The sequence below is a fragment of the Hevea brasiliensis genome, chromosome 8, assembly GCF_030052815.1.
Source record: "Hevea brasiliensis isolate MT/VB/25A 57/8 chromosome 8, ASM3005281v1, whole genome shotgun sequence".
Lineage (NCBI taxonomy): Eukaryota > Viridiplantae > Streptophyta > Magnoliopsida > Malpighiales > Euphorbiaceae > Hevea > Hevea brasiliensis.
In genome coordinates, this window is record NC_079500.1 from 1,493,203 (window position 1) to 1,518,876 (window position 25,674).

General features: G+C 35.4%; 2 non-coding genes across 2 annotated transcripts; both read right to left on the reverse strand.

Moving 5' to 3' along the window:
- Positions 1 to 3,044: 3,044 nt before the first annotated feature.
- On the reverse strand, positions 3,045 to 3,151 carry LOC131182772 (small nucleolar RNA R71). Its single transcript, XR_009151032.1, has one exon. It is a non-coding gene; the product is annotated as a small nucleolar RNA R71 (small nucleolar RNA).
- Positions 3,152 to 20,229: 17,078 nt separating this feature from the next.
- Positions 20,230 to 20,336, reverse strand: LOC131182653 (small nucleolar RNA R71). Its single transcript, XR_009150915.1, has one exon. It is a non-coding gene; the product is annotated as a small nucleolar RNA R71 (small nucleolar RNA).
- Between the last annotated feature and the right edge of the window lie 5,338 nt (positions 20,337 to 25,674).

Below are 25,674 nucleotides of genomic sequence, written 5' to 3' on the forward strand. Positions count from 1 at the left end.
ATAATATATTTTATAATATACATTCCAACTATTTCTTAAATATATAGTTAACTACACAGTATGAAGAAAATGATAATAGTTAACCGGCGAGTGAATAATTAATAATTATAATATATATTATATATTATTTTAATATATTTATAATTAAAAAATATAAAATAATTTAATATATTTATAACTAAAATTTTCAAGAAAAGGTAATCGAATGAAAGAAAATATTCAATTATATATATATAATCAATTCTTTGTTAAAAAATAGAATCAAATTAAAATAATAAAATAAATTTAATTTGGTACTACGATTTTCAATTCGAATGAAAATCCCTAGAAACCATGCCCGTCTACTATCATAATTATAATTTATTATCTAATTTTTAATTTCTGTAATAAATAAAAAAATATAGATTTTATAAGCTCAAACATTTTTTCAGTCATATCTTGCAAGGAATTTTAATATTTTGCACATGAAAGAAAGACTTGCATTCCAAACGTGAAACTAAAGGCTATTCTGGCTACTTCCATATTAGATGACTTATCATGCAGATATTCAAGTCAAGGGGAACTTATGAATTTCAATAATGCGGTTCCATGCAGTCACATTTCTCCTTGTAGTATAATTTTTCACAGGGTAGCGGCATGAATGAAATGCGTGAATGATTACTTCTCATACACCGTATTCAATTAATGCTTGTAGTTGAAGGAATCAAAAGGTGGAATGTAACACCCTTATCCCCACTGAAAATCATTCTTCTTTTGCTTTCTAGGGTTGTGAAGTTTAATCAGTCGGAGCTCTAAAATCTCGAATTGATAATTAGTCAATATTCACTTTATATCACCTGCAAAACTACTGAGGTGGGAGGGATGAATATAATTACTTAGTGAGCGAATAAATAAATAATAAAAGGAGAACAAAGAACATATAAAATTTTGGCATTTAATAATAATACCAATTTGCTATGCTATAATAAATCAGTTGAATAAATATCATTTAAATCAAATAAAATAGCTGAATTAAAATAAAATTTATGCTGTAAAAATATTACTGAAATAAATATACTGAAATTATAAAATCTACAAAATTCTCATACACTTGCAACTCGCTTCCTGTAGATATGCTGGCATTTCAAGTGCATATAATATACTCTAGTAGCTTGAGAACAATGCTGATATCTTAAGCTCTATGATAACCCTATCGGCTAAAAAACAATAAAAATGTTGGTTATACACATGTGGAGAGCTACCTCTAAAGGCGGATCACTTGATATAAGCCCTAAAGCCAAAATGTATATTAAGCATTGTCACAAAGAAAATATCAATATAAGTTGAGCCGAAAATAAATCACTTGCCATCAAGGTGCTATCTATTCAATGCATATATTAAGTGCATTTAGCCATCTATTCAGCTGTAATTATAAATATCATTTTATTTAATTAATAAACACATAATTATCATTATTTATTCTCAATTTTGCATAAAGAAAAATAACATGCATAAATATATTTAATAAAAATTACTAGTATTAAATATTTATCCACTCACTTACATTGCAATATCCCAATTCATAAATATCATTCTTCCATCCACGTAAAACCATATTCAAAGCTCCTCCTAAAAATATTATGATATAAATTCTAATCAGGTTCAACCATAAACTTAATTCTATATTAAATTTCTAATAAAAAGTTGATAGCATTCCCTCTTCAAATTAAACTAAATTCCCTGCCACAAAAATCAATCCACAATTCAATAATTATATCAATATATTCAAATTCTTAACTCATATCTCTATATAAATATTCTTTCCAATACCTCATATCAAATCTCAATCAAAATATTTCATAATATATCCAAAAACCAAAAATCCAACTAAACACATATATTTATTTCCCAAAAGTAATCCAAAATCACCTAAAAATTCAACTAACTTTATAACTTATCCCAAAATAATTTTAGTTCTATTAAAATAACTTATTCAACTTAACCCAATGATTAATACCAAATCTGGCAATTTGTATATTCAAATTTATATATAATATTTCAACTGTCAAATGATAAACTCATTTTATATAAGTATTTTAGAGTAGTTTTGCATCCGTTTTGCCTTTTTAGTTTAGTAATTTTATGCTTTTAATGCTTATTTTAGTTAATTTGTTAATTTTAGTTTCATTATATTTGATTTTTAGAAATTTAATGTTTTTGATAGGTTTTAATAAGGTTTAAAGGAAAAAAGGTCCATATAGAAGAAATTCAAAGTGATTTGGAAGCCTAAAGTGGTGTGAAAAATGAAGAAAATTCGCTTAAAGAAGAAGTCCAGCCGAGACTTTCAAGGGCTTCAACATGCCCCTTGTTGAGGGTCGTTTGAAGATAAGAGTCAGCCAGCAGGAATCCACATGAGGCATGTAAATTCACACTGGGTCGTGTAAATAGAGATTTCGGAATAAAACACACCGAAAGTTTCAAGGGCTTCAACATGCCCCGTGTAGAGGGTCGTGTAAACAAAAATTTTGGAACAAAACAAGCCGAAAGTTTTAGGGACTCCCACATGCCCCGTGTAGCTGGTCATGCAGAATCTAAAGGCTCATCCTCTGAATCAACATGAGGCATGTTGAAAATAACTTGAATCAACATGAGGCATGTGGGATGGCGCTGACAGATTTGCTGCTATGGCAAACAACAACAACAGATTAATTAAGGATCATGCTTTTCCTAGTTTTGGAGATTTTAGACTGAGTATTACAAGGCCTAGAGTGGAAGCAAACGACTTTGAGTTGAAGCCCTCACTTTGTCAAATGGTTTAACAATCATAGTTTGGGGGAGGTCCTACTGAGAGTCCACATGTGAACCTTGCACATTTTCTTAAGATTAGTGACATGCTGAAGATAAATGGAGTGTCAAATGATGCCATCCGATTGAGATTATTTCCTTTGTCTTTGAAGGATCATGCTAGGGAGTGGTTGCATTCATTACCTCTGGGTTCAATAACTACTTGGGATGAGTTGTCACAAGCTTTCTTGGCTCAATACTTTCCTCCTAGCAAGACTGCAAAATTGAGAAATGAATTAACTTCTTTCAGACCAAGGGATGATGAGAGTCTCTATGAAGCTTGGGAGAGATATAAGGATCTTCAAAGGAGATGTCCACATCATGGAATCCCTAAATGGATGCTAGTTCAACATTTATACAATGGTGTTTCTCCAGCAATTAGAAGTATAATTGATGCATCTTCAGGAGGTGATCTTATGGAAAAGTCAGAAGATGAAGCTTATTCAGCATTGGATAAAATTGCTTACAACAATTATCAATGGAGCTGTGAAAGAAATGAAATGAAGAAGCCACCAGTTGGTGTATATGAATTAGATGCCATGAGTATGTTCAATGCCAAATTTGATACTTTGACGAGAAAAATGGATAAGTTAAGCATGAAGGTTGACTCATCAATTGGAGGATCTAGTCATACAGAAGATGTTGGTGCGGGAAATATGCATTGTATCAATGATTTTCCTTCCTATGGGCAAGAGTTTGGAAATGAGCAAGTTGATTTTGTTGGGAATTACAATCAGAAACCAGTTGGTAATCCTTTTTCTACTACATATAATCCAGCATGGAGGAAGCACCCTAACTTTTCTTGGGGAGGTCGACAAGGGCAGCAATAGAACTATCAACAACCTCCTAATTTTCAGCAACAACAGCAGAATTTTCAGCAAAATAGAGTACCACCTAGATTTCCACCATAAAGGAATCAAAATGCACCTATTCCACAACCACCAGTTCAGTCTTCAGACCAAGATTCAATTTTTAAGTCTATGATGGAGAATTTCTTAACTGCTCAATAAAAACAAGGAGAAATGATTCAACAATTAACTTAAAGGAGAGACCAGCTTGCCACTCATAACAAGATGTTGGAAAACCAAATAGCTCAACAAGCAAGTTCTTCTAGCAAAGCACAAGGGAAACTTCCAAGTCAACCAGAGAATCCTAGAGAACATTGCAACGCAGTGATCCTAAAGAGTGGGAAAATTGTGGGAGGAAAAGAGAAAGATGAGATAAAAGAGGAAAAGAAGAAAGAAGATGAAGACAAAAATGAATCTATTTCAAATCATGATGAAGTTAATGAGGAAGCAAACAAGAAGAAGGAAGTTGAAAAAGAAGAAGAGGAAAAGTATGTGCCTCCACCACCATACAAGCCACCATTGCCATATCCTCAGAGGTTTCAGAAAGCAAAACTAGATAAGCAGTTCGAAAAACTTTTGGAAGTTTTGAAGAAATTATACATCAACATTCCAATTACAGATGCAATTTCTCAAATGCCCTCATATGCTAAATTCCTGAAAGAAATTTTGTCAAACAAGAGGAGATTAGAAGATTATGAAACTGTGGCATTAACAGAGGAGTATAGTGCTCTCTTACAGAATAAACTTCCACCAAAATTGAAGGATCCAGGAAGTTTCTCTATTCCATATCACATTGGAGAGACAAGTATTGAAAAGGCATTGTGTGATCTTAGAGCTAGTGTAAGTTTGATGCCACTCTCCATTTGTGAAAAGTTGAAGGTAGGAGATTTGAAGCCCACCACCATTTCTTTGCAACTAGTTGATAAATTTGATCTATCAAATATCTAGTGAGAATTTTGGAAAATGTGCCATTGAAGGTTGGAAAATTTTTTATTCCTATGGATTTTGTGGTTCTAGAGATGGAGGAGGATGTAAGAACACCCATCATAATTGGAAGACCATTTTTGGCTACAGCAGGAGCTAATATAGATGTGAAGAATAAGAAATTAAAGTTGAAAGTGGGAGAAGAGGAAATAAAATTCAATTTTTTCCAAGATTCCAAGGAATCGACTGTAGTAAATTCTTGCTATAGGGTGGATGCTATAGAAAATGATATTGGAATGGAAGATATTAAGTTGGAGGGAAGTCAAATTACTCTTCATTCTCAGTGTAATCGGCATACAATGCGAAAAAAAGTCTCCTTTGCCACTTCCTTTTGATAAGAATGAAACTCTAAGAGTAAAACTTAAGGCTCCATCTAAACAACTCAAAGTAGAAGGTTCATCTCAAGTTTGTAAGAGTAATTTGCAAGGTATGGTTGGGATTCTAAACAAAGCAACATGTGTTTTCATAGTCAATGGGAAAAAGTTGAAGTACAAATTTATTACATCATTTGTTAAGAAGGGAGGCAACACTTTCCAATTCCAACCACTATGAACTGAAAAGGGGTCAAGCTAATGACCTTAAATTAGCACTTCTTAGGAGGCAACCCAAGTTTGTTTTTAGTAGTTTGTTAATTTTCTTTTTCTTATTTCATCCCTTATAACTCAAATTTTGATATTTGTCTAATTTTTGGTTTGTAGGCAAAATGCAAAGATTGGATGTTTTAAAAATTGCTGCAAAGAAAACCATGTTGCTGATTTAGGAGAAGTTTTCTATGTTTCTTTTAATTTGTTGGTAAATAGTAAATTTTTTGCCATGATGATGTGTTGCTTGAGCTAGAATGAAATCAGAAAATTTAGTTGAGAGAAATTGATGATAAGGATTAAATTTTGCTCTAGGATTGTCCAATGATGCTTAACATGTTTATATTTAATTTTGGCTTATTTCAGTGTTTTAGCTATGTTTATATGTGTTAGTTTGGCCAATTCAACTTATTTTAAATTTGTTAATCTTGAAAGGATGATTGCTATAATTTGGAGTAAGTAATATGCTGTAAGAAGAAAGGGTAACTGCTATTTGGGGAAGTATTCTGCACTTTTATCTCATTGTGAACAGTATTTTTTTTTATGCCAAATTACTATTAGTTTGAATATACTTTGATGGAATGAGGACGTTTGGTTGATATATGTGTTTTGAAGTGTTAATTTGGTAGAAATTTAATATAAAGTGTCAAGGTATTGATTTTTGTTATTTTGAGTTTCAAGCATGCATTAAAGATTGAGTTTGCTGCATATTTTTTTAATCATGTGAACAGTGTCTACAGCAGAATTTTATTCCTTATTCATGAGTTTTTAATGATGAGTTTAGGGTGAATTTGGGTGTTATTCCTTGTGGTGTGATTGTTAATGTGAATATTACTTGAATAATGTTTTAGTTTGTGTTTGGTGGATTGATAGATTTTAATTGTTCTTAGCGATTAATTGGGTTTCAATTGAATTTTGAGTGAAATTTCTGTGCAAATTGTGTTTTGGGTTTGGTTTAGTGTGTTTGGGATCACATTTCTGGGTTTTTTATCAAGTCATTTAACACTAGGTTCAACATGTTGTATGCTGGGGGTAGTGTCACCACCAAAACCTATTCTTGGCATTTTAAATTGCTAAAAATGTAAAACCTGCCTAGAGTTTCAAGGGGTCTCACGTGCCTCATGTAGCACTTCATGTACAATAACACAGGGCATGTCATTTTTTCCTTTTATTCCAACATGCCTCACGTGTTAGTAGTATGCCCTAGAGCATATCATTTAGTATGTATCTTGTACATGTTTTTATTCATAAAAGGCATTTTCACTTTTTCGTTTACATAATATATTTATGTGTAATAGAAAAGGTCCATTGATAATTTGTTAGAAATTCTATTCTTAAGTTGTTAAGAATATGAGTGACAGTATTTCTAGTACAAAGTATCATAAATAGGTTCACAATCGAGGATACTTCATAATAAGGACATGACTTATCCAGAAAGATTGTATTCATGTTTGTTCCCAAGTTATTTATATAAGATATAAATAAGATGGAATGGTGAGTCTCATGCCATATGACAAACATGATAGGCACTTATACATGATAAGTAGGCCGAACCAGTAACACTTATGACAAGCACTTAGAGTTTACTCTTGTCAATGCATTGTCATAAATCATATCAGTGCATATAATTTTTGGACCTGAGATAGCACAGTTATCTTGTATATAGGTGGTTTGAGTTTGATACTGCTTTCATACTTGTACTATGTATGGGTATATGGGCATGTGTTGGCTCCTACTAGTTATATATAGAGGTAGGTATTAATCAAGATGGAATCTGTTCCTCTAAGTAAATAGGGATAAAATCCCATGTTCATTTAATTATTCTTGATGTTTCAAGTTCCTGGCTAGGACAGATAGATTTAATCAGAAAAGAGTTTCTAATGAGAAAATCTTTTAATCAAGAACTAGAATTAAAAGAGAACATAATATTCATAGCAAATGGGGTTTGAAATAAACCATGACTCTAGCTTGAGTTGGGATTTTGTAACAGAGAGATTCTAGTGCATGGTAACATATGATTATAGGTTCATTTAAGGTAAACCTTATTACTGATTGGGTGGCCATGGCATGCTATGCTAGGTGTTAACCATGATCTATGAAGTGCATAAAATGATTTAGAGAAATCATTTATGGTAAGAAAGAGTTCTGATGATATTAAGAGTTAATATCATGTCTCATTGCCAATTAGTGATGAGCCTAGTAAGTCACACACATACACAAGTAATTACCAAATTAAATATGATTTAATTAATTAATTAAAGAGCTTAATTGATTAATTAAATAGGTTTGGTTTGCAATTAGATTGCAAAGTCCCTAGCATGGCTTGAAACTAAATCTAGGTTATTGGATGTACAGTATAAGTTAAATTTATATTTAAAGTGTTTAAATATGAATTTAATTAATGAGAAATTAATTAATAAAGATTAATTAATTGATTTATATTTGATATAAATTGATTAGAAGAAGAGAAATAATTATTTTGGGTTGAGAACTCAAAATTAAGACACAGGGGCATTTTGGTCATTTCACAGGGTGACATGTGGCACCATGAGATGGTGACACATTGCACTACACTTAAGCTTGTCAAATATCTTTTAATCATGTAAGATGATTAAAATTAAGATTAAATATAGGTTTGACACTTGGCACAATGTGACTGGCTCAATTAAACCTAGAACCAATCAGAGGGTGACATGTGGCAAGGGTTTTATGTGTTGACCTAGCTATATAAGTGTTGTTATGAAAAGAAAACAATACAACCAGCAGCTGATATCTTTGGTGCCACCGCCCAAGAAGCTCTCCCTTCTCTTCATCTTCTTCTCTCATCTATTCCAAGAGATTAACAAACAATCTCTTGAATTAAAAATACTAGAAATCATTTCTAGTGTCCTGTTTACATCTTTAATCTCTTAAAAGGCAAAACTTGATTTTTTAATTCATAAAAAAAGCTTTAGAAGCTGTTCAAGGGCTGCCATAGGTGATCTTGGTGTGGACAAGCTAGAGGGACAACATCTGGTGTCCTGAAGACGCATCCGAAAGGCACAAATACACTGTAGTGCATCAAGAGGTTAGTATATTTGTTCTTGATCTAATCTAGGGTTCTAAAATTAATCTGATTAATTCTAAAATCTTAAATGGCAAATACAGATCTAAAAACATATTAAAAGTGTTTTAATATGTTGTTTATCATTGAAATCAAATAGATAAAAATAAATCTTGCATGATGCATGTGACCCTAGGTGAAAATTTTTGAATTCAATGGTATAAACTTGTGTTTTTCATGCTTCCACTCATTCAATATGTTATTCATCTTACACCAAATCACACAGGGCATGTCACCCCTCACTATTCTCAACATGCCTCATGTTAGACACTAGGTATATCACCACTTAAACCTTTACCCTAGCCATTTTATCCTATTTCATCTCATCAGCCACACGACCTAAGCTTTCACTGTTCCTTCCATGGTGCGTGTAGCACCCTCACCATAGGTAGTCCGTATATTTTACTGTTCTGACAACTCATGTCTGTTCGGACAGTCAAAAATATCTGGAACTACACCTAAACTATAGTGAGAAGGCATATATTGAAGAAATAAATGTTAAGAAAATATAAGAAAAATTTAGAGATTTTATTAATTGTTATAAAATAATAAAAATAACCCAATGAGTACCATGAAGGGCATTTTGGTCATTTCACCTCTAGAGGTGAATTTTGACCTAAATGTCAAATTAAAAATTAGGAAATAAAATAATTAACATAAATTAAATTTGTGAATTTGAATTTGAAAAATGAGAAGAGAAAGAAGAAGAAAAGAAAAGAAAAGAAAAGAAAAGGAAAGAAAAGAAAAGAAAAGAAATAGATTTATGAAATTTAAAAACAATAAAGTACACATAAATGTATATATATATATATAAATACCCACAAGAGACAAAATCGCTCCAACCATCTTCTTCTTCCTCTTCTCTCTGTCTCTCCCCTTACCGTCTCCCTTGGTCTCTCCCTCCCCACCATTGTTATCAAGCTTAAAGCTTGATTTCCTCTTCATTTACCCATCAAAACCCATAGCTCTCTTCACAAATAATTCTGCCCACTCCATAAGGAAGCTTTAGATACCCATTTGAAGAAGTGAAATTGAAGTTTGCAAGTTGGGACACAAGGTAAGTGCAAAAATACCACTCCCTCTCTTCTTTAAATCTTGTAAGAATGATGAGGTGAGTGAGTATTCCATGGAAATGAAAACAAATAAAAAGGAATTGAAGAACCCTAATTTTGGCAGCCATGAATCTTGTGAGGTTTGCTATTTTTAAATGATGAAAAATGGTTCCATAAGGATGTTTGGATAGTTGATACAATAAGAAGTGTAAAAGAGTTGAGTTTGTGTAAATTGGGTGATTGGAATTAGGGTTTATGTATATGATGTGGGGACTTTATGCAAATGCTTGAAATTGACTTGGTTGAGTTGAGATTGTTGCTTATAGAAGTGCTATGCATGCCAATTGAAGTGAGGAAGATGGAGGAAATTGAATTTGGAAGTACTTGTTTTCTGCAGGTTTTGGGACTCATGAGTCCAGCATGAGTTTTGAGCCATAACTGAAAATATGTGACTCCAATTGGTATGAGGCCTATTGGAGGTGAAACTAGACCCAAAATAGCCCATTTTCCATGAAGAAACCATGGCCAAATTCTGTTCAAAACTTGACCTAAATACTACCCAAATCCGGATTACCCTGCACCAAACCCAGAAAATGATCAAATGAACAGTATGTATTCATTTGGTCATAACTCTCTCTATACTGGTCCAAATGACCTAAAATTACATTAATGGAAAGCTTAGACATAGGGCTACACTTTCATGAAGACCACTTGACCTAGTTTTGCTTTTAACCAAATCAAATTGTTAGCACAAGTTGAGTTACTAAAACTGTCAACCCAAAAAATGACCAAATACGTGTTCATTTGGTCATAACTCTCTCTATACTGGTCCAAATGACCGAAAATTACATCAATGGAAAGCTTAGACATAGGGCTACACTTTTCATGAAGACCACTTGACCCAGTTTTGCTTTTAACCAAATCAAATTGTTAGCACAAGTTAAGTCACTAAAACTGCCAACCCAGAAATTGTCCAAAATACTGTTCCTTTGGTATGCTTGACCAGTTTTGGCAAAAATGCCATAACTTGGTCTCCAAACCTGCAAATTGAGTGAAACTAGTGCCAAAAGTTTTATAAGACATAGCACAACAATTTTTATGTTTTGACCAAGCTCTAGAAACCATTGCTTCCTGGGAAAATATTAGCCAAAATTAGGAATTAAAATCTGGAAAATGTTAAGTTGAACCCAAAATGCTATTTGATACCCGTGTGTTCATTTGGCCATAACTCTCACTAGGAAATTCCATTTGAGATGTGCCAATATGATCTGGAAACATGATACTTAGGGCTACAACATTGATTCAGACACCTTTATCAAATTTTAAGTGTAAAGACCCTAAAAAGAGGGTCAAACATACTGCCCTGAAGTTGGTTATTACCCTTATAGGACTGAGAGTCCAGGTTAATACATTGACCATAACTCACTACACCAAGTTTGAAAAATTATGAAATTGTACCTGGGAGTCCCTAAGACATAGAGGAACATATATTGTGAAGGAACCTAAGTCTAAAAATGACAATAAAATGATCAAATGACTGGTCAAAGTTTATTGACCAGAAATTGTAAATTCTGGACAGCTTAGAGGCAAAGGGACTAGTTATGGTGTTTTGACCATAACTTGAGTTCTATAACCCAAATTTAGTGATTCAAAAATTGAAATTCAAGTTTAAACATAGAGGAGCAATTGTTATGAAGGAAGTATGACTAAATAGACATCCTAACCTAGTTAAATTCCTAGATAAAGATAACACATCAACATGAACTTAAAGAAAGATTCATGGAAAAAATGCTATATATGATAATTAAAATACTCATAAGGATAATTAAATATTAAAAATGATATGAATATGTAAATTGGGACTAATGTCTTATTAATATGAAATTAATGGTATCAATGAACAGTACCAAAAAATAGTAACAGTGAATAGTGCTAAAATAATTAAAAATGTTTAATTGCCCATAGTATACCTAGACTTATTTATTTAGTTTGGATAAATTGGTATACCAATTAGGGACTACAGATAGCAGTATTGCCTACCGAAAAAATCATGAACTGACAAAATATGTCTGGTATGATTGTTCTACAGGCTATATGCCTACTTATTGGTCATTATGCCTAACTTTATTTCTGGCTTTACAAGCCTGACAGCGGGTCTCGTACCCGACAGCTGGCCTCATGCATGACAGACGTATACTGGACAGACATATGACTGTCTAACTAGTATACACCCGTGCATCCAGCTTTTATAATTTATTATAGGTTTCTTGGGCACTGATAAAAATTAATTAAGACTTAAAATACAATAAGTAATCATAAAAGATCCCGATAATGTTAATTGCTTCCAAAGAGTAATAAAAATGTAAAAGACCCAGAAATTATGATTTGTAGATATTATTTCAATTGTTAAATTATTGTTATTATAAATTATGCATTACTAAGCATTATGCTTAGCGCGTTGGTTTTCCATCGCGTAGGTACTGGAGATTAGTCCCAGCAGCCACAGCAGCAGCACCAGTAGTGCACTGATAGAGCTCTGACCAGATCTGCCACTGTCCAGAGTCACCTCACCGGTCTTTTGTATTTTGGTAGGGCCCATGTATAGATTAGTATTTTGGTTCATTATGCCTAGTCATGATGTATTTCATTTTGGACTTGTAATTAAACTTTGAGATTGAAATGAAAACTTGTAATTTATTATCTATGAATTTCTATATGAATGCAATAGATGATATTTCATTTTTAGATCTCATAAATAATTGTAAATGATATGATACAAGAGAATATGATATGGAAATGTGTGAAATGAATATGGACATGTTAACAGGTGATTAGTGGAAACCCGCCAGATGCTAATAAAACAGGGGAGGCTCTGTCCGGGTCTCCACAGAAATAAGATATAAAAAAATTTTCTACACATAGAATATGTAACACCCTAGGCAAATCCCACATCGGAAAAACACGGGAGAGATGCTGGGTTTATAAGTTGGTGGTTTATAACCCCTAGTGACGCGTTTTAAAACCGTGAGGGCTTCGGCCCAGAGCAGACAATATCACTAGTGGGCCGGGCTGTTACATTTATGGTATCAAAGCCGCTCCCCGTGCAACCTTTCCCACATCCGTAAAACACGTGAGAGATGCTGGGTTTATAAGTTGGTGGTTCGTAACCCCTAGTGACGCATTTTAAAACCGTGAGGGCTTCGGCTTAGAGCGAACAATATCACTAGTGGGCCAGGCCGTTACAGAATATATTTTTTAAATGACATCAAAAGTTTACAATAGATATGATAAAACAAGATAGGGTGCTCCAGCACCGAATGTGGCACTTCTTGCTCGGCTATACAGTAGACGGGTAAGGGGCATCACATTTAGTGGTATCAGAGTAGAGGTTTAGGTGGTCCTAGACCTAGATAGATAGAAAGAAATAGTTGCATCACATGCATGGGCCTTTAGAAAGAGTCAAGGTGACACTAATGCAAATATATTCTTTGTCTGTTTTATAGGATTGATGGCACAGATCACCTTGGAATTCTTTCTAGCTGAATTCAGAAAGAAATACATCAGCCATGTGTACTTGGAGGCCAAAAGGAGAGAATTCCTGGCACTGAGGCAGAGGCAACTTGCAGTCTTCGAATATGAACGGAAATTCGTGAGACTTAGTGAATATGCGTTAGATCTAATGCCTACAGAGGTTGATAAGTGCAGAAGGTTTGAGGATGGACTGAATGACAACATCCGACTGATAGTTACATCTCACCACTTCACAGATTTCTCCCTATTAGTAGCGTCAGCTCTGGATTTGGAGAGAGTCAGAAATGAGGAGCAGTCCAGGAGGGACAGACAGCATAAGAGAGGTCCTGGACAGGACCAGTTTAGTGCACCAGCTACTATTAGTAAGAAGCATAAGGGTTCACAGAGCCAGACACAAGGCCAGAGGGGCTAGTCTGGAGTATCTATAGCTAGTTCCCCAGGTACAACAACAAGAGAATCAATTTTAGTGCCAGAATGTACCCACTATGGCAGGATACACAAAGGGGAGTGTCGACTGTTGACTGGTGGATATTTCAGATATGGGTCTACGGATTATTTCATATGAAGTTGTCCACTGGGGAGTGCTCCCACAGCACTACCACAGACAGAGAGGACTACCCCGGCAGCACAGAGGGGTAGAAGACCTGTGAGGCCTGAGATAGCTGGTACATCACAGAGGGCTTATGAGACTGCAGAACGGCCTGAGGCTGGAGTAGCACCTCGTGTGTACGCTATGGCTTAAAAGGAGCCAAATTCGGTATACGTTATCAAAGGTACATTTACTAATTGTAATACCTTTAAGTATGTATTGATAGACCCTAACTATATTCACCCCTATATATACATTATATCTCCTGTTAAAAAGAGAATACCAAGAGATGGGTTAGAAGATGACATGCTTGTCACCAATCCTTTAAACCATAAGGTTATGGTAGATTATCAACCGAAAAGGATCGTATCAAAGATAATAGATGGAAATGAGAAGGAAGCTGTATATGAGATGAAAGAAGATGAGTACAGAACTGGTTGAGGGAAAAAAAAAAAAAAAGAGTTAGTCTATTAGGATATACCGTGGTAACTATGCAATGCTCTTGATGTTTGCGCTGTAAGCTGCAGATTATAGTACCGACTTAGGACTATTGTGTAGAGCTACGTATTTCCAATAGTAAATCGAGATAAGGATAAGATTGTAGAACTAGGATTAATAAGACAGACTAAAGAAAAAGTAAAGTATTATAACACAAAAAGGCAAAAAGACAAGGAGATAGCGATCCCTTGATTATTTACACTGTGTAAATTTCGAGGACGAAATTTTATTTAGAGGGGAAGAATTAAAGGTCCCTTAGGCAAATCCCACATTAGCAAAGCACGGAGATGGTCTTGGGTTCAAAAAGTAATGATATATAAAATGGGGAACTAATCACTAGAGACGCCTTTTGGTGGAATGGCTTGGAGAGTTAGAAGAACTTCAGGGTTAAGCGTGCTCGCTTGAGAGAAATCCTAGGATGGGTGACCTACTGGGAAGTTCTCCATTCGGGACAAAACCATGAGGCTTATGGCCAAAGCGGACAATTCCTCTAGTGGTTGGAGCCCGACTGTTGCAATTGGTATCAGAGCCGCTCGCTTGTCCTCTTGAGCGATGGTGGGGCAAACCTCAGCGAGGACGCTGAGTCCCGAAAGGGAGGGAGAAAGGTCCCTTAGGTAAATCCCACATCGGCAAAGTACGGAGATGGTCTTGGATTCCAAAAGTAATGATATATAAAATGGGGAACTAATTACTAGAGGCGCCTTTTGGTGGAATGGCTTGGAGAGTTGGAAGAACTCCAGGCTCGCTTGAGAGAAATCCTAGGATGGGTGACCTCCTGGAAAGTTCTCCATTCCACATATGGGACAAAACCGTGAGGCTTATGGCCAAAGCGGACAATTCCTCTAGTGGTTGGAGCCCGACCGTTACAGTGCGCACCAAACAGCTTTCAACCCACATACCCAAGCTGCGAGCCATAAAAATGGTTGCTAATAGTAATTCTTCAACCCCAACACCAAACCCTACACCACCCAATGCTCAACCCGAAACACCCATTTCGTCCCCAAATCCCCAAATTCCCAATACGAACCCAATTCTCCACCTTGCCAATCCTCTCATTCCACCCCTAATCCCGACAATTCCACCAAAAACACCACACCTCACTCCCAAAAACACACCAAATTTGCCCCTTCAGCTGTATATGAGACACGAAAAAGAAAGAAACTAGTTTTCCACTCCTCTGTTGCACCGAAATAGCCTAGAGTTGTTTCCCCAGGGCCCGTTAGTGCCAGAACCCGCTCTGCTGCCCAAAATCCTATCTCACCGCAGGTTTCTTCTGCTCCAATTAGGGTCCAATCGTCCCTGCATCACTCACCAACAGTGTCTCAAACTGCTTCAGTTATCCCTCAATTTGGAAATCAGGTAAACTCATCTTACCCATGGACTTTTAGGGACTTTGAAATGAGGAAAAATTATAAGGCTCTGGCTAAAAAGAAAATTTTAGTCACCAAGTACATTGATGAACACAGTCTTAGAGAGATAGATAGGGCTTTATGAATCTGTTAGTGAATATTTGGAAAATATAGGTTGGAGTGATTTTGCTAGGATTCAAGGACCTGCTTCTAGGGAATTGACAATTGAGTTTTTAAGCTCATTGCAATTGGACTTCCAGCCTATGCAAAGTAACCATAGGGACACCATTTCCTTTAGGTGTTTGGTTCAGGACAGAGAACTTGACACTATTCAAGTGAATGCCTTATTTGGTTTTTGAAATGATGGAGCAAAAGTGATAGAGTGGAAAATGACTATTTATGACCCCCCTACATTTTGGAAGTTCATTGCACCATATGGGAAATACTACAACCCTAGTTCTGATAAGGCCTCAGCTATTCAAGACCCTGCTCTGAGATACTTGCAAAGATTCATGTCTTACACTATACTAGGTAGAGGGCACAATAATGGGGTTATAGGAAAGAATGATTTATTCTTTTTATGGTGCATGAAAGAGAAGAAAAAAAATAAATGGTTCTTATTTTCTTTGCTCTCATATGGAATACATAGTCTTTAAGCATTCAGCTGGCAGTATAGTTATTGGAGGGATGGTGACTGTAATTGCCAAATCATTTGGTTTTAACTCTGACCAGTATGCTGTGTTGTCTATGGTTGGCCAGTTTTTTTTAGATAGAATTATTATGACTCAAATGAAAATTTGTGTAAAGAGGGGTGATGTTTATGTGTTGGTAAATGGGAGACATGAGGGTACAGAGCAACAGCAACCACAGAGTTTAGGACAGCATACTAATGCTGGTCCTTCTAGCTCACACCCACCTACTGCTGGACAATCAAACTTGTTTTTCTTAAAGATTTGGAAGCAAAAATTGACAAAATGAGTGCAGCACAACAGCCTGTTTCTGATGCTAATTGTGATATTGTGGTTGCTTTAAAAGCTTTAGAAGGTAAGGTTGATACTCTTGGTCAGAAGCAAGCCAAGCTTGAGAAAAAGATTAAAAAGAAGTTTTCTTCATTTAGGAAAAAGCAGAAAATTCATGAAAAAGAAATGATTAACATTTACAACAAACTGGCAGCCTCTTTCAACCAGCTGTACAAATGGGGCCAAGACATTTTTAAAGAGATGAAGGCTATGGTAGAAGACCTGGATACTGCTTCTGAGAAATCCAATGAGCAAGCACCTGCAGCAGCAAATGAGCCAGTGCCATCCACCAATGAAGAAGACCAACCAGCTGTCTAGTTTTGAAATTTTGTTTTTGTTAATTTCAGTTAGTTTCTGAAACTTTTGCCTTTAATTGAGCACATTGGTCAGTTTGCTTTATTTTTCAACTGTTAATTTCCTGGTTATTGGAACTTTTATATGTTTTATCTATTTGTAAATGATTTGATTTTTGTTTCTTTTAATTCTGTTTGTTTCATGAATCTTACGTTGGCTTGTTCATTGTTACTGGCTGCCTTGGTTTCTTTTGCTATGATACTTGCACTATCTTTGTTATCCAGATTTCTATTGAATTGATCATTTTCTTTAATTTCAGTTTCTATTGGCTATTGTAATAGCATTACTGATATTGTTTTTTAATAGTCATATGACTGAATTATTGACAATACAAAGAAATGCTTCTTCTTAGCCTTGACAATTCAGCCTCTAAGGTAACTTCTCGACATTCATCTGCCACATGTTGACACTTCTTCCCTTTACCATGCCTCATGCTAAGCGTTATGCTCTCCTATGAGCTATTTGCATTCCCTCAAATTTTCAAAATTTTTGAAAACCCACCGAAATTTTCATGGAGCATGACATGCCCCATGTTGATACCCCATATCAGTTCCTTAGCAGTTGGCACAGGGCATGCTAATTTACCTTTACTTCAACACACCTCATGCTTTTTTATTAACATGCCTCATGCTCCCAATACTTATAATTCACATGCCTCATGTACATATTCTGATCATTCACCACTAGGCATGTACATTCTACATGATAACTCTATTCCACTCTTTCTTAGTTTATATCTCTCCAAGTTATCATTTATTGATTTCATTGATATTTCTGCCACTTCGATTAAGCCAATGAGGACATTGTCTAATTTGAATTTAGGGGAGGGCAAAATTTTTAATCCTTTTTATTTACATTACTTAAATTGCATTTCATTGTATTTTATTTATACTTAGTTACTTAGTTCACATACACTATACATTTACACCATGTAAATATATATACTTGCATATAGATATCATATAGATTATGTATAGTTTTTATTTCTTTTTTTTATTTAATTTTTAGGAATCATGCATACATAAAAAAATATAAATAAATAAATTTTTACCTAATTCTTAGAAGATTGAGAATCATTTTGAAAAGTAATTGAGCTTACCTCTAGATGGGTTTGATGGATTGAAAGTTCCGGATTAGTATGAGGTTATAAGATTTTTATCTAGGTTTATATCTTCTTAGCCAAGGGTTGATGCATGCATTTTAGATCATCATTTAGGTGTAATTTTTGCACATAATTTACCCTTGTTCATAGCTATTATTATAGATATTAGTATATATTTAGTCAATTTTATAATTTTCACACTTCTTAGTCTAATTTTTGGAATTTATTTGTTTTGTAGGCTAAATTTGGAGAAATTTGGTGTATTTTGATCAAAGTAGCCATTTAGAGGAGATTAGAGTTGAATTGCAAAAATTTTTAAAGTTAAGAAAAAAAAATGGCCGAGAGCGACACAACCTGCAGCACAACCGATTTAGCTTATGTCGCAGGTTGTGTCAAGCGTCAGATATACAGGCAGAAATATATTCAACCGATTTAGCTTATGTTACACAACCCACGACACAACCGATGCAGCTTATGTCACTTTTACTGGAAATGGCTGACGTGGCATTTCCGTTACTCTGATTTTATACCTCACTTTCTCTGGAATCTTCCACCTTTTTACCCATTCTAGGGCAGTCCCCTCACCTATATAAAGTCCCCTTTATCATTTTCTTTCCATAGGGGAGGAAGAGAGGCATTTTTGGCAAGAAAAGAGGGGAGGAAGAGAGGCATTTTTGGCAAGAAAAGAGGGGAGGAAGAGAGGCATTTTTGGCAAGAAAAGAAGGAGAGGAAGAGGGAGCACGTGAAGGGCATTTCTGCAGCAGCAGCAGGAGCTCGTTCTGCACTTTTCTGCAGCAGAATCTTCTGCAATTTTCTGGGTTTTTCTATTCCTTAACTTAGATTTCCATTATTTCTTCATTTATACATTTGGGTTTGTATTGAAACTATGATTAGTGAGTAGTTGTTTGAGATTCTAGAGATGGGTTTGTAAATATTGTTTTGTATTGTGGTTTTGAACTGATTTAGCCATTTAAATGAGTATTGTTACATTTTGATTTATTGCTTGTGAGCTTGTTGCCTTGCTTGATGAATGGGCCCTCATTAAGTTAAGCTTTAATCATTAATAGATGGACTGAAAAGTGAATATTAGGGATAGATAATCTTGCAATAAACTTTGTTTTCTTGGTGTTAGAGATAAGCTAGGAGAATTAAGGGGACTTTCCAAAATCAATTAGAGCTTTAATTGGGTTTTTGTTAGGTTTGAAATACCGTGAAAACAGGGTTTGATTTAATGAAAACCAACTTTGAAATGCTTGAAAAAGGTTTCAAAAATTTAAGAATTGATTTCCCTCAAAATTGCAATTCTCATGTGTTTGGCTAAATTAGGGATAAACCACATGCAACCAATATTGAAAATCCAATCTCTAGAATCACTTTAATTTTTATTGAATTTAGATTTAATTCCTCTCAAATTTCATAAATATAAATTTCGAATTAATTTTTGGTAATCTAGTTTAATTAATTTTAGTTAATTGTTTGATTTAGTTTTAATTCCTCAAATACCAATTTTAATTCCAAATTTCATTTTATATCTTTAATTTTTGTCATTCTAATTAGCTTATACTTTTATTTCCAATTTAAGCACAATTCCTTGTGGGATCGATATCATTTTTTAAAAACTATACTACTGTGACCCGTGCACTTGCGGACAACACCGTATCAAGTTTTTGGCACCGTTGCCGGGGAATTGTTTTTTTTTAAGTTGGATTTTAATTGTTTTAAGCTAATTAAAATTTTTATTTTCTTTTATTTTCACTACTGCTCCTTGTGTTTTTCAGGTACTTTTCTTGTTTATGAGACGGTCGAAAAGCACAAGTGACACTGAATTGTTGTTCAACCCAGAAATTGAAAAATTCAGTCGAGCCAACAAAAAGGAATATAAGAGAAGAAAGGAAGCAGAAAAAGAAGAACAACAAAGATTTGAGCAAGAGGTGACAATTGAAAATATGGAGAATCAAAATAGAGCTATTGGTGGAGACAATAGAGGAAATGAGCAAAATAGGCATAATGAAGTTGTTAATCAAAATGATCCTCAGAGAAGATCCATGTTAGATTATGCTTTTCCTAGATGTGTTGATGTGAGAGATAACAGACCTATTATTGGAGCTAATCAATTTGAGTTAAAGACTGGTCTTATTCAAATGGTTCAGAATTCACAATTTAGAGGTAGTCCACTTGAAAATCCTCATTCTCATTTGAAGAAATTTTTGATGATATATGGTACACAAAGGCAGCCTGGAGTTTCAGATGAAGTGATTCGGCTCACCTTATTTCCATTCTCTCTTCGGGATTCAGCATTGGAGTGGTATGACTCACTTCCACAAGCTATTATAGCTACTTGGGAGCAGCTATCTCAAGCTTTTCTGTCTCAATTTTTCCCACCTGGGAAGACCACTCATTTGAGGAATTTGATGGTAGCTTTTAAACCAAGAGATGATGAAACTTTGTATGAATCTTGGATGAGATTTAAGGAGCTTGAAAGGCAATGTCCTCATCATGAAATACCGAAATGGATGATTGTTCGTAATTTCTACACTGAGTTACTCCACCATAAGAAACACAATTGATTCACAAGCAGGAGGAGATTTCATGAGAATGACAAGTGAAGAATGCTATGATTTATTAGAGAAGATTGCTCATAATACCCATTTGTGGGGAAATCCTAGAGCACTTGAGCCAAAGAAGGCTGGGATTTATGAACTTGACTCAGTTAGCTACATGAATGCAAGATTTGATCAGTTGACTCAGCTTCTTAGTGATTTTTACACAAAGGCAACAACCTCAACTCCTACAACTATGCAACAAGTTGCCTTCACAGATGGAACCCAAAGTTGTGGAGTTGATTACTCTTCTTATGGTGATGATTTTTTGCAAGAACAAGCTGCTTATGCAGGAGGTCATCAACAAAAACCTATGGGAAATTCTTACTCTAATGTGAACAACTCAACATGGAGACCACAAGCAACTTTTGCTCAACAAGGCCAAAGCTCAAATTATGCTCATAACCAGCAGTTTATGCAGCAGAATAAGCCTTAATTTCAGCCTCAATTTCAGCCCACAAGGCATCCACAACCTGGATATCGAGCAAGAGCACAATAATCCCTTCCACCTCATGAACCGAAGCCAAACTTGGAAAGCATGATGGAGAAATTTTTCGCTGAACAAAGCAAGATGAATAGCAAATTGGAGGAAGAAATGCAACACATGAGACAAACCATGGATCAATTACAAGTCCACAACCGCATGTTGGAGACTCAATTGGCTCAACAAGCAAGCTCATCGGGAAGGAATTCCTATGGCAAACTACCTAGCCAACCACAAAACCCTCATGAACAATGTAAGGTTGTGACCTTGAGAAGTGGTAAGAAAGTTGATCAAGAGAGTGAAAACAAGAGAGAAGAAAAAGAGAGCACAAAAGAAGAAAATTTAGTTGAGAGCAAGAAAAATGAAAAAGAAGAAGAAAGCAAAAGTGAGCAAGATGAGGGAGAGAAACCATACATCCCACCTGAACCTTACAAGCCCACCCTTCCCTACCCTCAAAGATTCATCAAGCATAAGCTAGACAAACAATTTGGCAAATTCCTTGAAGTGCTAAAGAAGTTGTATATCAATGTGCCATTCACTGAGGCACTATCCCAAATGCCAAGTTATGCCAAGTTTTTGAAGGAGATTCTTTCCAACAAGAGAAGGCTAGAAGATTATGATACCATCAACTTGGGAGAGCAATGCAGTGCTATAATTCAGAAGAAGTTACCTCCCAAACTCAAAGATCCGGGTGTGTTTTCCATTCCTTGTCATATTGGTGATAATTGTGTGGCCAATGCCTTATGTGACCTTGGAGCTAGTGTCAGCCTAATGCCACTTTCAATATATGAGAAGTTGAATATGGGAGAGTTGAAGCCCACAAATATGTATCTTTCATTGGCTGACCGTTCAATTAAGTATCCAGAAGGCATTCTAGAAAATGTGCCTATCAAGGTTGGGAAATCTACATTCCGGTGGACTTTGTCATTTTAGATATGGAAGAAGACACAAAAGTTCCTATCTTATTGGGAAGACCCTTTTTGGCAACAGCTGGTGCATTAATTGATGTAAAGGGTGAGAAATTGACACTTAGAGTGGGAGATGATCAAATGATATTCAACATCAATCCAGCCATGAAAAGGAAACATGAAGAAGTTGAGTCTTATTTGCAGGTAGACATTATTGATGAGGTTGTTCAAGAGCATTTCAGAAAAAGCTATCCACAAGACCCTCTTGAAAATTGCTTAGTCCATGGTGGGAGCATTGATGATGACAATCATAACATAGCTGCTTTTGCACAACACTTGGAGAGTTCTCCACCACATCCTGAAGCCATGATTTTTCAGCTTGAAGAAGTGCAAAATTTGGAGATCAAACAACCATCATTAAAGGTAGAAGATGCCCCAAAGGTAGATCTTAAACCTCTTCCTTCCAACCTCAGGTATGCTTTTCTTGGACCCAATGGAACATATCCTGTTATAATTAATGCATGTTTGACTGATATTGAGATTGACAAATTGTTGAGAGTTTTGAGAAAATATAGAAGAGTTTTGGGTTATGCAATTGATGATATAAAGGGAATTAGTCCAACAGTTTGTATGCATAGGATTTTCCTAGAGCCAAATAGTAAACCTTCCATTGAACATCAAAGAAGATTGAATCCTAAAATGAAGGATGTTGTGAAAAAGGAAATCCTAAAATTACTAGCTGCTGGAATTATTTACCCCATTTCTGACAGTGAGTGGGTGAGTCCTGTGCATGTTGTACAAAAAAAAGGTGGGGTGACAGTTATTAAAAATGAGAATAATGAATTGATACCCACTAGAACTATTACAGGTTGGAGAATGTGCATAGACTATAGGAAGTTGAACAATGCTACAAGAAAAGACCATTTTCCCCTTCCTTTTATGGATCAAATGTTAGAGAGATTGGCCAAGCATTCATTCTTTTGTTACTTAGATGGATATTCTGGTTTCTTTCAAATTCCAATCCATCCTGATGACCAAGAAAAAACTACCTTTACCTGTCCCTATGGCACCTTTGCCTATCGAAAGATGCCATTCGGATTGTGTAATGCGCCTGGAACATTTCAAAGGTGCATGATGGCCATTTTTTCTGATTTTATTGAAGAAATTATGGAGGTCTTCATGGATGACTTTTCAGTATATGGCACTAATTTTGATTCATGCTTGACTAATTTGTCTAAAATCTTGCAGAGGTGTGCTGATAATGATTTGGTGTTGAATTGGGAGAAATGCCACTTTATGGTCCAAGAGGGGATCGTTTTAGGGTATTTGATCTCAAATAGGGGAATTGAAGTGGACAGAGCTAAAATAGAAATTATTGAAAAAATACCCCCTCCAACCACTGTCAAAGGAGTGCGGAGTTTTCTTGGACATGCTGGGTTTTACCGGCTATTTATTCAGGACTTTTCTAAACTTGCTAAACCCTTAACAAATCTTTTGAATCATGATGTTAAATTTGATTTTAATCAAGATTGTATGGTTGCTTTTTGCAGGTTGAAGACGGCCTTAACAACAGCTCCTATCATGCAAACCCCCTTGAACCTCAATTCCCTAATTTCTTTGGAACCCAAATCATTTACCTAGCCATAAAACCTAAACACTACCACCTATTTATGAGAATAATATTTTAGCAATTAAGTGCATAAAAAATATATAATGATATAAAAAAAAACTTGGAGGATTGAAACATCTTGAAAAGTGCTAGAGTAATTGTGAAAAGTTGATAAAAAAAAAATGGTCACCAAAATATCCCAAAGGTAATTTTTGGGTGTGACATGAAATAGGGACGCATACAAAATAATAAAATATATATATATATATATATATATATATATATATATATATATATATATATATATATTATAAAAGTAGTCCCTTTATTGTGATAGCACTTGAGATTCATTGTGAATTTCTTTCCTCTTGATAAAAAAAAAATTCTATTAAAAAAAATGGATGCACTTTGAGTTTCATGATTAATATTATTCTCATATTTTGTTTTCCTTATTCCCTTTCTTTGTTAACCACAATTTTACCCTATTTGACCCCATTACAACCCTTAAAAAGACCTAATGATTCTTTGAAAAATGCTTGTTACATTAGTAGAGTTAGATCTTTTATGCTTGCATATGGGTTTGGCAATATAATCTTCCATACATTACTCACCATCTATTTGAGACACATTGGCTATCTATTTCATTTAGGTTTGTTTTGGCACAATTGACTCTTGTAGCTGGTTGGTATTTGTTGCTTGGGTTGATTGGTTAATTCTTAGCTATTTTGTAATTGTTGAGAGTGATTGCTTCATTCTTTGTGCTTTGCTGGTGGGAATTTGGAATGTTGGTGGCTAGAGGTAAGTTGGTGGTTTGGATTAGTGATTTTTGAGTTTTCAAAGACTGATTCTATTCCCTTCCAAATGAGTTGTAATGAAATTTTGCTTGGGGACAAGCAAGAGTTTGAGTATCGGGGAATTTAATGCATGCATTTTAGATCATCATTTAGGTGTAATTTTTGCACATAATTTACCCTTGTTCATAGCTATTATTATAGATATTAGCATATATTTAGTCAATTTTATAATTTTCACACTTCTTAGTCTAATTTTTGGAATTTATTTGTTTTGTAGGCTAAATTTGGAGAAATTTGGTGTATTTTGATCAAAGTAGCCATTTAGAGGAGATTAGAGTTGAATTGCAAAAATTTTTAGAGTTAAGAAAAAAAATGGCCGAGAGCGACACAACCTGCAGCACAACCGATTTAGCTTATGTCGCAGGTTGTGTCGAGCGTCAGATATACAGGCAGATTGTTACGCAACTCGCGACACAACCGATGCAGCTTATGTCACTTTTACTGGAAATGGCTGACATGGCATTTCCGTTACTCTGATTTTATACCTCACTTTCTATAACACCCTAGGCAAATCCCACATCGGTAAAACACGGGAGAGATGCTGGGTTCATAAGATGGAGGTTCCTAACCCCTAGTGACGCGTTTTAAAACCGTGAGGGCTTCGGCCCAGAGCGGACAATATCACTAGTGGGCCGGGCCATTACATTTGTGGTATCAGAGCCGCTCCGCGTGCAACCTTGAACGATGGTGGGGCAAACCTCAGCGAGGACGCTGAGTCCCATAAGGGGGGTGGATTGTAACACCCTAGGCAAATCCCACATCGGTAAAACACGGGAGAGATGCTGGGTTCATAAGATGGAGGTTCCTAACCCCTAGTGACGCGTTTTAAAACCGTGAGGGCTTCGGCCCAGAGCGGACAATATCACTAGTGGGCCGGGCCATTACACTTTCTCTGGAATCTTCCACCTTTTTACCCATTCTAGGGCAGTCCCCTCACCTATATAAAGTCCCCTTTATCATTTTCTTTCCATAGGGGAGGAAGAGAGGCATTTTTGGCAAGAAAAGAGGGGAGGAAGAGAGGCATTTTTGGCAAGAAAAGAAGGAGAGGAAGAGGGAGCACGTGAAGGGCATTTCTGCAGCAGCAGCAGGAGCTCGTTCTGCACTTTTCTGCAGCAGAATCTTCTGCAATTTTCTGGGTTTTTCTATTCCTTAACTTAGATTTCCATTATTTCTTCATTTATACATTTGGGTTTGTATTGAAACTATGATTAGTGAGTAGTTGTTTGAGATTCTAGAGATGGGTTTGTAAATATTGTTTTGTATTGTGGTTTTGAACTGATTTAGCCATTTAAATGAGTATTGTTACATTTTGATTTATTGCTTGTGAGCTTGTTGCCTTGCTTGATGAATGGGCCCTCATTAAGTTAAGCTTTAATCCTTAATAGA